Here is a 14,402-nt window from a genome sequence, read left to right as displayed (position 1 = left end):
AGGACACGAAGTACCACGGGGCCTACGAAAGCCACAGAGGATTGGTCACTGCTCTCTAACTGCTTAGGGTGGAGCAGGGGGCTTGCAGGTGGACCTGAAGCCTGATGCCAAATCAGTCTTTAGAGCTAACCCACTCCTTGTTAGTCCCTGGACTTTCATTCTGGATGTTGGATTAATGAAGGTAGGCAAGTAATTTAGAGCCTTTGCAAATAAAACTGCTATTAAGAATGAATTCAACATTACTTCCCTTGTCTATGTCCAGATGAGTTAATTTCAAGTGTTACAACATCATAAAGAGCTTTCTGCCAATAGCTTTGGCAACAGTAACAGACTTTTGGCCACAATTTTAGCATACTTTAAGCAAATTTAGCAACCAGGACATGACAACTGATACGAATTCCACACACATAATCATGCTCTAAAAATGGGTCAAAATAAATATTTTCTCCTTTTTAAAATTAAGCTATGCAGAATAGATAGAAACATTCAGAGAACAAACAAACATTTAAAAAAATTTTCCCAGAACTTGTCACCACTTTCTGACTTGTCCAGAGGTATTATAAGACATAAACAGTAAATTAATATATGTATATTGGCTGTAAGAATTCTAGACCACCACTATCTAATAAAATTTTCTGTGCTGATGGAAATGTTTACATCTGTGGTTTCTAATATGGTAGCTATTAGTCCAATGTGGCTACTGAGTACTTGAGGACCTGAATTTGAAATTTTATTTAATTCATTAAAATTTAAATTTAAATAACCACATGTGGGTAGTGGCTATTTCACTGGACAGCCCAGCACAAGGACGAGCTTGCCTTAGCCCAGCAGATACTGTTTGGAGCTCTCTGTAGTATCTTAGAGATGTTCTCTATGTCAATTTATATAAATTTAAGAAATTTATATAAAAGTTATAACTACAGTCTAACTGGTTTTTAAAAACAAATATAATGGAACTTACATATGAAGACACACTATAGTAAGAATATATGCTTTTTAAAAGATGCATTTATTACAACAATACTGTCACTGCTCAAAACACTTCTGGACTGCTTCTGGAAGGATCTACAGAGTCCATGATTCTTTAGTATCTTTAATGGTGGCATCAATGTGTTAAAACTAAATTTGAATTTTAATAAACAGCCAAAGGATACTTAGAGTTGATTTCTGGTATAAACTGCTAACTTGTTATGTATCCGTTGGCAAGTCAATTAACTTCTGTGGCCCTCAACTTTCTCATCAGGAACTAAGCGGGAGTTGAACTAAATGAGTTCTACCATCCCACCTTGTGTCAGGATGCTCTGATTCCAATCTGGTAAATAAGGTGTTCAAGCTGGGGTTTTAGTCAAAACCAGGTATGCTTACGTAATAATTAGACTAGTTTGCTTATTAGAGCTGTGAGTCTTCTTTAGGCTAATTCTAAAAGATGAAGTTCCAAAAATGGTCTGAGCAATGCAGCATTATTGGAATAACTATTCTGAGCATCATTCCTTACCTTGGGGTACGTGTATTCTCGTGTGTGTGCGTGCGTGTGTGTGTGTGTTTTCAGGTATGTTGTTTAAAAATAAATAAAAGAACTTCAGAAGAGAAATAGAAAACAAATTCTTAGGTGTCTAGTAACTTTATTTCAATCAAAAATTAGTTACCTTCTTTAGACATTTCCTACAATCCAGATATTCTGGTGTAAGAGAAGAGCCTCTTAAGAACAAATACTAAAAATGATGGCATTAGACAAAACAAAAAGCCCCTCAAATTGCCCCTCTCAGTGACTTCTGAAATCATGCTCTTGGAGTCGCAAAGACACCTATAGTGGGCCAACAGGAGGCAGAAAATTGGCTATGAGACTTCTGGGCAGAAAAGAACTGGTATGTTCTTTGCCGCCTGTGTCCTTCCAGGCCATCTGCTGGGAAATGGCACTGCTTACATTGCCAACAAGGCAGCCATAAACCAATCCCAAATGGGAGTCTAGAGGGGTTTCAAAATTGACAAATTCTTGACAAAAACAATCATCAGCTCAGCCCAAACCTGATTTATTCCAGAGAAATATACACCACAAAAATCCAGGACACTTACTTAAAAAAAAAAAAAAAGCATTTTGGGAAGTTTATCTAATTTTGTGTCATTGTATGAATACCATTATACTCACAGGAATGTAGTTCTCTAGCACATCTGCCAAAGGGCTTCCAAAGGCATTTTAGGGCATCTCCTACATGAGTTGACAATGATTCATAAAAAGTACAAGGCAGGAAGTCTAAGACAGTCCAAGCCAGGACAGAAACTGAAACAGATATTAGGGAAGGCCTATCATTTGAGGAAGCTTGTTTCCTGGGGACAGACAGACATGAGCCACTGGTCATTCTGAAAGCTGATAAACCGCTGAGTACTTTGAAGAATGTGTTGGGGATCTGGAATGCATTTCCTTTGAGGGCTGGTTTCACCTAGAAAGAACTTAAGTAAATCATTCCAATTACTGAAATAGACCTGAAATGGATCAAAATCTTCCCCAAACCACAAATATTATGGACCTTTACAATGTCTTTAAAAGATTGATCTATTTATTTTAGGGGGGGCAGGGGTAGGGAGAAAGAGTCTTAAACAGCCTACGGGCTGAGCTTGGAGCCTGACAAGGGGCTCGATCCCATGACCCTGAGATCACCACCTGGGCTGAAACCAAGAGTCGGACACATAACCGACTGTGCCACTCCAGATCCTTACAACTTTTGGTGCAAACGGAGGCATGTGCTGAGACCTTTGATGTGTTTCTCACGCTGACACGATCTACTTCCTTTTAGGTAAGTGTGCCGTAATCTTAAGAACTGTAATCCCAGAAATCCTCTTACATATGAATTAAAATGGAAAAAAACATGGAACTTGTAAAATATAACTCATAAAAATGTTCTGGAATAAAGCAACCCAAAGTCAGAGAAGGAAAGGGACATGACTCACTAAAACCTTGTAATTCTGGTCAAGGCTCATGTTTTAGGCTCCTCCTCAAGTTCAGGATTTTTAAAAACCATCAATAAAATGATATAAATAGCCAGAATTTAATCCTGGAAGAAAAGTTTGCTCTTGGAGGTATGATGACTGGACAACAGGGCCGATTCTCCTTTCCCAGCTGGAGACTAGGCGTGGTGCGGCGGATATTTCTAGTTGCCTACCCAACATCCACGCCCTCTTTCTTCTTCTCCTTTTTTTTTTTTTTTAAGATTTTATTTATTTGAGAGAGAGCCAGAGAGAGAGAGCGAGAGAGAGAGCACAAGCGAGGGGAGGAGCAGAGGGAGAGGGACAAGCAGGCTCCGCGCTGAGCAAGGAGCCCGATGCCGGACTCAATCCCAGGACCCCGAGATCATGACCTGAGCCAAAGGCAGATGCTTCACCGACTGGGCAATCCAGGCGCCCTGCTTCTTTCTTCTTTTTAAACAGAAGTCAGATGACTCATTGTTGAGTGTAATTAAGCAGGGCAATCCCACTGTCCTCTGCCAGGGACTGGTTTAGGGAAAGGGATGTGGCCTGAGATGGAAGAGAAGGTCCGTGGGGAGGTTTCCGGGAAGCGTCCTCCTCCCAGGTAAAAGCAGAGTTCTCCTGCCATTCTGGATGCCCTGCCCTGCTCTCCCCAGCAACACACGCGCACTTGCTACCTTGGGAAACACGAGGCTGCGAGGTGCAGAGCTGCCGCTTACATCTGATCACCACGTGGCAACGAGACGAAGGTGGCGGGGAAGGATGGAGGAGCTATGTCCCTGACGGCACTGCGGAGCTGCTGAACCAGCCCGGAGTCACTTAACTCTCATCTTCCACATAAGCAAAGAATCAATGTCCTTATAGTTCAAGCTCCTGTCAGTTGGGTTTTCTGCCACTTGGAGTCAATTGCATGCGAATTAATAAATTCCTGTGTTGAAGGAGGAATGACAGGCAGCAGGGCAGAAGCTATTGTCTTGACCTTTTGGAGGATGTCCTATTTCTAACAAGAAGACATTCTTTGAATTTTTGGACATCAAAATTGTCATCATAATACCAGCACAGAAATCCGATTTATTACGGTTGCCTACAATTTTCTTTATTGATTAGCAGGCAACTGAATGAATTTATTCATTCTCTTATTCGAACGTTTCTGTGTGTGGTTATGGTACATCTGCTACTCACTGGGACACAGAGATACATAAAACAGGATCTTTGCTCCGAGAAAGAGACTGTATAAAGGGGAACAAAGTCACAGCATAGGGTGATTTAGGCCATGATAAGGTACTGAGCATACCTGCCTAAAACATTTTACTGTCTGAGGTTACTCTTCCTCACAGATTAGACATTTCTTTTATAGATACAATGAGAGTCACATTAATATGTCCCTAGGAATGATGGTCTTTTATATGAAGACAGCTGGTTAAAAAAAAAGTGGACTCTCAGCCAGTTTTCATAAATAACATGTAGCTTCTAAAATGAAATGCATGACAAAAACACCTTTGTCCTTAGGTACCTTCTATGCGTTCCAATGTCAATTCCTGGCAAACCATCAAGTATGCAACTCATCTTCAGGTCTTCCTGGCTGATGACAACATCTGCTTTCAAATACTCAATGGCCTCCTGCCCTCTTTAATTCCTATTCATTTTTACAAAGCAGGGAAGGATCTGATTTTTCATTATTAATATTAAAAAATGACACTGTAGTTGATATTCATTCATATTAAACAATTAACCCCGAAGGGCATTCACATTGTAAGTGTCTTTAACAGTAACTGAGAAATCAGGTCTTTCCTTTGTTTGAAAGTCTGGCAATAAGCCAGCCGGCAGAGGGGGCAGCTGGAGTGGACGGGGCAGGGGATGGGGGGAGGGCACTAGGTCTGTTCCCCGGTCCTGAAGACAAATGCCTGTTGGGGTGATTGTCATATTACATGTAAGAAGTAGGTTATCTATGGTCTGTCTTGTAGCAGCTCCTGTTCTGGCTTAGAAAGCGTTCCTGTCCTTTCTCGCGGGCTCCTTCACATCAACCAGTAGCCCCTCTCTTCTGACTTTGGGCCACGCTCTGTCTTATCCTCCTCCTTTCTGCTTGAATGCTCCTAGAAACGTATGCTTATTTTGCTTCCTGGCACAAGTGATGTGCTTGGTAAGTATTTTTAAACATTTGAAATTATAATCTAAAACACCTCCCTTCCTCTATCTGATATGATGTTCTGGAACACATACTTATATACATCTTCTGTTATTTCTCTGAGTTTATAGTTTCTGACAAAGAACTTTCTCACTGAAATGACCCTCTTCACTAAGTCTACTATTATGCAACAAAAATACCCCACTTGTTTAAAAGAAAGGACACTTTAAAGATTTCACCGACTTGTGAGGGGGGCAAAGTATCAGTTTATTATTTTACTTTGCATTTTTTTATCTAACAGCAGTCGTTGGCGCAGTGGCTTATACATATATCCTTAAACATCATAGATGCTTAACAAATATGTTAAATGAATGTGTGGGAGATGGCCTGCGACACAATATGAGTTGAATCCTCTGTGTACAAACCTCTCCACAATAAGTGGTCAGCTGGGTGTCTGCTAGACTCTTCCTGGCTCTTTCCTGCCAGCCCATAATTGGCAACCAGCACAGCAGGGCCCAGCCACTGGTCAGCAGAGAGCCATCTCCTAACAGAGGCAGGGAACACATGGCCCTCTTGGCTCTGGGTGTTCTTCCATTCTGACCCTGTTCCTCCCTCCGCTTGACTCTGATCCGTACGAGGCCTCAGCTCATTTTCTGGCTGGACCTTTCAACTGGGCCTGGGAGGACTCCCTCCCATGGCCTCCGAGTCTGTGGGTAGTGGCCTTCTTGCTCTCTGACCCAGATAGAGCTCTTTGAATGGCTGTCCAAAATCAAATTACAAGGCTACAGAGTCCGTCCAGAACAACCTCTTAGCTTCCTTGGAGGATTTATTCCTTTCTTTCTTCTTCTTCAATTCAAACAGAAACAAAAGGCGAAGGAGACTTTTGGAAAATGTGAGACTATGGAAGACAGAGGATGGGATCAAGAGGATGTTTCACAGGATAAGAGGCTATAATTACACACAAATCTTTAAGGGAAACCAAATGGTATCATCATGTGTAGGTGAGTGTCAAAAACACATGCTAAGAAACCACAAATAATTGGCATGGCGACAGTTGACTGGCTCCCCTCCTGCTGCCATTTGTGAGCACATTCTATAGCGTTCCCACAGAAACAGCTGCTGATTAAATTCAGACCGTGCAGGTGGGGCAAACCAGCAAGTCTTTATTCTACCCTTTCTATTTCTGCCTCTTTAATTTTCAGGAGCCCTCAAAAGGTTAATATTCAACAACACTACAGTCCATTGAAGCCTCGCCATCCGGCTTCCATAGTCAAGGGGAAGGTCAGCCATGCAGGGTCACTTCAACTATAGCAAAGCATGTGCAAAGGCTTCAGTTTTGTTCTAAACGAGGTGGCCCTGGTGAGAGATAGCTACTGCCATCTACTTTTATCATTACTGCCACTAAACGATCTCTTGTGACGTTTCCTGGCCAGGTGATTTCAGTCTTAGACTGAATGTTTGTGTTCTAAGACGCAAAAACCTATTTGGAATTTTTAAAGCTATTGTGCTTTCTGTGTTAACAGAAATCTCTGAGGTGTTGTGTAGCAAAGGAAAAGGAAGGATGGGTAGAAAAGCCATTCGTCCCACTAGAGTGGGGAGAAGCAACAAGGGCTTTTAATGTGACCCAAGTTCTAAAAATTCTTGGAAGCACTGATCTCAGCCCCACGCAAACGCACTTAGCATAGGAATTCTCCGAAGATAGGAACGCTAAGCGAATCAGTGCAGGACAGGTCCTTCCGGCATACCTCCGGGGAGCATCACACTGGCAACTGGTTTCCCATCTTCACATTCTGCTGCTGGCTATCCTTTCTTCCAGTTACCCTTCATACCTTGGCTGGTTCATCCTCTCAGGCTGTAATAATGTTTATACCGTGTGGCCTACTGATGTTTACCCTGCACTTCCTTAACCATTTCCCCAGGCACACGGAGTTCCCGTGATGCAGGAGAACCTGTTGTAAACGTCCGGCAGCACAGTCCTCCTTTGCTTCCAAGCAGCACCAATGTTCTCACACGCTGCTGGTAGCCACTATGGGTCAAAAGTGGTCATCAGGGAATGTAAATGATGGCATAAAGAGAGGCCAGCGAGAAACAAGCCAGATGCACCGCACACACACGCTGCTTAGGACGGAGTGCTGTGCTGCCCATGAGCAGGGCACTGCCCGGCTCCCAGCGCGAGGGAGCGTTCTGGGCTGCTGCCCCGGTGCACATGGGCTGAGGGTGTACGTGGGCAAAATACACATGGTAAGTGGCTGGGAGGTACACTTTCATTACTATACACATGTTTAAAAGAAAATGTTTCTTTAAGTGATAAATAGCATTGCGGTGAATCTATGAACCCCCATGGGGTACGCTGGAACAGGTGGCCAGACAGGCACACTGGTATGGATTCTATGCCGCAAACACCCAGACGGCAGGACTAGGTCATCGCATGCTCGCGTCATCTTCAGCGCCTGGCACAGCCTCTCCTGTCATTTCAAAGCTGCAGGATGGTTCCAGTGGTATATATGCCACAAGACTATCTAGAAACCTGATCATTGCTCCCCTGGGACTTAAGGAAGCAAGTTGCAAAGCAGGAACTTTGGGGCAGGAGAAAAGACTACTGGATCTTGCTTTGTGAAACATTCTTTTAACTTACTTGTGCCTAACATGTGAGCAACAGATTAAGACCACTAAACACCGATGGGTATATGACACAAATTATGTCATGCATCATGGACACTGAGCCACATAGTAATTAGATACAAATGATTCCTAATAATGACTATAATTAATTAGGGGCAGAGGCATATATAATCAAACACAAGTGAGTTTGTCACTTCTCCTTTGTGTTAGTTTTCCAGCTTTTTTTCAACGGTTTCCATTTACACCCCGAAACTCATACTCCCCTGAAGACAAAAGCCCTGGATGCCATCCCAGCAAGTTCCCTCTGTACTTGCTTCCCATGATTCCCTCTCTCCCTACACCTCGTCCAGTGGCTCGGATCTGAGGATTCCCCCAGCAGCTCCAATTCTTGTGAAGCCTGGAGGTCAAGGGCAGGAGGCAGTATGGACTCTGGGGCATGAAGCTGTGTATGTTTCCAAGAGTAACACGACAGGGTCAGAGGCAATGAAGGGGATCACCCAGAAGGGAGAGGAGAGAGTGCACTCCATAGAGACTCTAACCCCGGGCCTCGGAGCTGAACTGGGGTGAGTGGGAGCGGGGCAGCCAGTCCTTCCTCTGTGCCCTCCCAGGGCTGGTACTGTCTTCTATTCATGACACTAATTCTTCATGCCACTTAGGAATGTTTTCATGTCAGTCTCCTCCTGCTGACATCATTGTATTCCCGGTCCCCACTCAGCGTGGCGTTCTGGTTGTGCAGTCATGTGAGGGTGCTCAACAGAACCTGGGTTTTAAGAAGTGTATTTATACCCTGCTTTTGACTTACTTTGACATGTTTTAATGTCATTTCTGGGGGATGAGTCAGTTTCATGTAGGGAGTGGAAAGTGCCTGCAAGGAGGTGAGTGGTGTCTGAGGGGCTGGGGGTGTACCACCGAGGGAGCGTGGGCTCAGAGCTGAACGGGAATTTCAGCCCCGTGGGGCTCCACACTCACTCACCAAGTCATTTTAACCTTTCTGGGCCTTACTCTTCTCGTCTTCAAAATGAAAAACCAGACGAGATTCTTTCTAGCTCTACGTTCTTTACTTGGGCCCTTATCTACATTTATCTTGGTTCTAGTTTACGAGAAATATAAGCTGTCACCAGGGATCAATTTGACTAAAACCAGAGTTAAGTGTAAAGAATATTTTGGTAGAGTCACATAAATGCTTGCTTTTCTTCACATGGGTTCACTAAGATTTTTTAAATTAAAAAAAAATGTTTTTTGAGAGGCAGCTTGATGTCATGGAAAAACCACTTTACTGGGAATTAGAAGGTTGGCTTTTGACCCTGGTTCTGGCACTAACTGGCAAGATGGTTTTGGCTAAAGTTACTTATTTTCTCTTAGCTTTCTTCACCCAGGAAATGAGGGGTGACTGGCAGAAATGTAATTCAAGTATACTACGTAGTTCTTCTGGTTGATAACATTTTACAGAGTATAATATGGAGCCTGAATGCTGGTGTAACTGGAATTCCAGCACAGATCTGCTGGTGGGGAGGGAGTGGGGAAGCCTGTATCACAAAGCAGGGATAGGGAGGTGCGGACTATGAGTCATGGAGTCGGGATGGGAAAGTGTAAGGGTGCCACACTTGAACTCCCATGGTTGAAGCGAAGAGACAATACTTAAAATGGAAAATCAAGGGGAAACAGAAACATGTAATTGAGAGATAATGGGGGCAAAAAATAAATCAGCAAAAGGAGTTGAAAGCGTTTGTCTCTGAACTATTTTTCGCAACAAGTCATTTGAAATTGTTTTATAAAGATTTATTTATTTATTTTAGAGAGAGAGCAAGCAAGCGAGCAAGCGAGCAAGGGATGGAGGGGCAGAGGGAGAGGGAGAGACAGTCCCAGGCAAACTCCTTGTGGAGTGCGGAGCCCGACCCAGGGCTTGATCTCACGACCCTAAGATCACCACCCAAGCCGAAACCAAAAGTTGGATGCTTAACTGACTGTGCCACTCTGGCGCCCCACGAGTCTTCTGAATTTAATTTTAAAACCATATATACCTTAGATGAAACTTCAATTGCCTCCCTTTCATCCTTTCCTGTCCGACTGCCTCCCCGCCTGTAGTAGTTTTCAGCAGGCACGGACCACGAGCCGGGCCTTCTGCTAGATGCTAAGGATACAAAGACTCGTGACTCAGTCCTGTACCCCAGGGGGTTTTCATCGGCGTGTAGGACGAGGTGGGTCTGTTCTTACTAATCAGTGCAGAGAGTGGGTGGAGTGCCATGCCAGGGGAAAGCACAGTGTGTTAGCGGAATATACTGGAAGGGCTCCTAAGGCTGGGGGGCCAGGGCAACTATCAGGGCAAGTTTCCTGGAAAAGGTAATGCCCAAGAGGAATCCTGAAGGAAGCGTACGAGTTGCTCAGTACAGGGGGCCAGGGGCTGGAGATTTCATGCAGAAAGAACAGCAGTAGGGGCGCTGAATTGAAAATAAGGGGGGTAAGTGAGAGGTGACATGGGAGCCCTTTGTGCTCACACAGCTCTTGCTACGGCACCCAGGACAATCTGCCTGCGTACTACATAGTCACCGAGGCTTGTGACGATGCGACACTTCATCCCAGAGCCCGCCCATGCTGCCACGTCTAAGCAGAATAAACTAATCGGGGCACAGACGTTTACGCAAAGATCCCACTCACTGAAGAAGTTAGGGCTCATCACTCCTACACCTATTCTCCTTCGTTGAAGAACATCAGGGAGAAACGCATTTATAACTGTGGAATCAGTTCACCGCTAATCACTATGTACGTTTACACAAACAAACAACACAACCTCACTCAGTCTCTGAGTGTGGTTAAACATTTAGAACTTCTATGCCGTGCAACTCCTCCTCGCGGCCTCTCTTCCCCACGATCATGCCGTGCTATCTAGTACTCACTGCAGTTGTTGTGCTTGCCTCCCTCTTGCTAAAGAAAATCTCATTTAAAAATACGACTTCATAGCGTAGCAATGTGAGGACTGCAGAGAAGCAGCATGGGGCAACTGCGGCAGCCGAAGAAACCGGGTGACCTGAGTTCTAGTCCTGCTGCCTACGAGCTATGCAACCGTGGGCTAGATTCAGACTTTCAGCTCCAGTTTTCTCATCCCTAGGAATAACTCCACATGCCCTCCTGGAGTTCTTGTGAGCACCACGTTCGGCGTGAAGCACTGTGTGACTCTAGGAAAAGCACTCACCCTCTTTGGACTTGGGTCTGCATCTACAGAACGAAGGGGGCTGACTGGGACACGAGCCCTCAGGTCGTTCCCAGCTGGAAGCCTGTGCATGTCCGCGTAAAGACGTTTTCCAAAAACGTAAAGTAGACGCAGTAGAGATGGATTATTATTACTAAATAAAACAGAAGAGGTGGGAGGACTCATTCTATTTTTTAATAGGCACTTTAATAAATCCCCGCCATCTCTCTGGCTATTTTATTTGTTAGTGTTCTTTACGAACACGAGCCACCTGAACTCACGGAAGGGAATGAAGTTGCCTTGAAAGACAGCGTAGAGTGAAAGGGGCAGCGGCCCAGAAAACAAATCCGGGACTCGCTGCAGGAGACTGAGAGCAAGCAGAGAGAGGAGGGCAGTAAGGGCAAGACGGGGCTTCAACAAAGACAGTGCGGAGTTCAGAGCAAGTGAAGGCCGCGTAAGGTGATGCCTGAGAAGGGCCCCAGGGATTTAGTCGAGGGTCCTTGTGACCCTAGCAAGAGCAATTCTGTAGACGGGGAGGAGGGGCCGGAATTTCATTGTTGAAGGAGGTGTGAAGGAACGGAGGTCTGCAAGTAGAGTCAGTGCACGGAGAGGATTCCTCTAAAAGGCTTCACTGTGAAATGGATTCGAGTTATCTGAGTTTGAGTAATAGCAAGTGAGATCTGTGGGGTCCAGGAAAATAACAGAGCATGTTTAAATGCTGATGAGAAGGATCCAGAAGGGAGAGAGAATGAAGATACCTGAGCGAAAGGGGTCAGAGGACAGAGGGAAGCTGGTAAGGCTGCAGAGGGGTTGGCCCAGCTGGAAGAGCTACATTCTGGTAGCTTCCATTTTATTTTGGAAGCATGAGACTAGACTATCGTCTGAGAATACAGGAGACAGGAGCCTGAAGTTTGAGGAAAGTAGAGGCTGTATGAAAGTCACTATGGAGATCAGGCTGAAAAGACTTTTTTTTTTGCCCCCATCTCAAAAGAATTTTAAAATTTCCAAACATGTTCCTTTAAATGGAAGTTTTGTGGAATATAACCATCTGTTTGGAGATTAAGTATTAGACATGTTGGTTGTGGAAGAAAAGATAAGGAGCCTGGATTAGTGAAACCTACAGCTTTAATTTGGACAAACTGCAAGTATCTGGCCATGAAGAGAGCCAGCCTGCAAATGCTACCTTCTAGAAGTTGTTCCTGAATTTCTCAGACAAGGATGCTTGTACTCCTCTGGGCTCTCGCAGTACTCCTTCTCCACACTGTCCTCTGTGCCCTAACAGTCCGACAACCCGTGTATGCCTATCCACCTGCTGACCTCTTTGGGCACCATACAGCCAAAAACCCACAGCCCCTAGCTACATTGTACAGTGTGTCTTTCAATACATGTTCGCAACCTTTGAAATGGTTATACAATCAAGAGGAAACGTTATCTGAGTTCTACAAATTGGTCCGATGGGTGTTGAGGCAGACTCTCATGGCATAACGTGTGGTATCTCTGTAAGAACAAAGGACTTCCAGAAACAGCAACATAACAAGTGGGTGGGCCACAGCCTGGAAGCGACGTTCTTACGGGGGCCACATCGCTGCTCTATTTTACGAGTTCAAGAGTCCGAGGTAGTCTAGCAAAGAAAATTCAAGGAAATGAAACAACTCCCTCCCCCTGCTCCTATTCTTCTGAGATACAAAAGACAGATAATTATCTAAATTGTTTCTCAATATGAACAAAATGGAGAAGTGACCTTTGAGTCTGCGACAGAGTCTATTAACGTCAGTGTTTTTAGCAGAAGCAAAGCCATGTCCAGGCATAGAGAATGCTCACAGGAGCCAACTTTTGCTCTCCCTCATGTTACACAGACCATAAATAAATAGGCACAGCTTAACAGGCGGCCAGACCCAAATGGCTCATACTCACCCTTGGGGAGTGATAAAATTCTCCTGCTGGTAGACTTACACAAACCAAGATGCAGGGAATTTTTTAAGGATACTCCCTTTGCTCAATAAACCTGAATATTTTAAACGTGAAAGATGGTTTGACTACGAGGGAAAAATAAATCAACCTGGCAAGAAAAAGCAATCATTCAAAGTGTTGGTAGATTAACTGAAACATAGAAGAGATCAAATTCAGTGATTTAAAAATCATATGCTTGCTAGTTAAAAATCTCCACTTCTAGTTTTCTGCCTATTTTAAAACACACGACAGGAGCTTTAGCTAGTGATCTGGCTACTTCATGCTAAAACTGGACCTTCTGTCTTGTTCATATTCAAAAGAGAAGGTAGAGTGAGTTTCAGGGTCTGAGGTTTCTTACAGATTTATCTATTGGTTGGTGGCAATTATTACCAGATAATAAGTTAATCTAGTTGATCATTCTGATGATAATGACAATCTTAGATTTAGCGGGAAAGTGACATTTCTAATTTATTGAAGCAAAGTATCCAAATAGTTAATTGCTTTATTCTGTTTAAAAAGAAAAAGACATATGTTGACCATACTGGAATTAAAATTTTAAAAACTTAATAACAAAGCAAAAGAAAACCACGAAGAAACCACAAAAACAAAGAGGACAAGATAAACAAGAACAGGTTGGAGGAAGCAGTAGGGGAATGGGTCTGAGAAGTCCTCCTATCCACTCCCGGTCTCTGATGACCACTGGGGTTATACGCAGCTAGCGACACTGAACGGTACGTCCACGCTCTGTTCTCAAAAACCCTCGTTCTTTCCTCCGAGTTACATGTGCTTATTTTAAAAGACCTTCAAGCACCAGCTTGAATGAAGACAAAGGATAAGAAGGAATAGCAGGGGAGTTAGGTCGTTTGCGGACAAGATAAGGATAAAAGGTGGAGGGCATTTTCTGGGGGGAAAATACATACCAGAGGTACAAGAAGAGTAAGAATCACAGTCCTTTCAGAAAAAAAGGTAATCAGGGGCGCCTGGGTGGCACAGCAGTTAAGAGTCTATCTTTGGCTCAGGGCGTGATCCCGGCATTATGGGATCGAGCCCCACATCAGGCTCCTCTGCTATGAGCCTGCTTCTTCCTCTCCCACTCCCCCTGCTTGTGTGCTCTCTCTCGCTGGCTGTCTCTATCTCTGTCAAATAAATAAAATCTTTAAAAAAAAAAAAAAAGAAAAAAAAAGAAAAAAGGTAATCTTAAATATTCGTAAACAAAACCAATTCAAACTAAAATATTAATTCTACGATGAACAATTAGGTTTCAAAGCATTTAGAAATTACAGGTTTTTGTGAGAATTACAGTGCCAATCTAAGTCAAGCAGATTATTTCACTCTGAAATCTCTTTAGAAATTTAAGATCTGGGGGACCTGGTTAGGGTCATGCATAGAAGATCAAGTTTGTCTGGAATTCTGGATCCCTTTATATGTACTAGCAGCTTTTCTGAAGAGTTATTATAACATCTATTTATTGGCAAGGGGCCAGAACTGCTGTGGTGCTGAGTATTAGTTGTAAGATGGCTGTTACGCTCTCTTAACTAAAAGAAAGCAATTTCCATC

The 14,402-nt window shown here is 43.8% G+C and overlaps 1 protein-coding gene across 4 annotated transcripts in view; it reads right to left on the bottom strand.

Annotated features, from left to right (window-relative positions):
- The window catches only part of VWA8 (von Willebrand factor A domain containing 8), a 344,886-nt gene that overhangs the window by 46,459 nt on the left and 284,025 nt on the right, over positions 1-14,402 (bottom strand). The window lies entirely within an intron of this gene.

Source organism: Ailuropoda melanoleuca, chromosome 7 (assembly GCF_002007445.2).
Source record: "Ailuropoda melanoleuca isolate Jingjing chromosome 7, ASM200744v2, whole genome shotgun sequence".
Taxonomy (NCBI): Eukaryota; Metazoa; Chordata; class Mammalia; order Carnivora; family Ursidae; genus Ailuropoda; species Ailuropoda melanoleuca.
The sequence above is the reverse complement of the archived record's forward strand: the minus strand, read 5'-3'. Positions and strand labels throughout refer to the sequence as shown.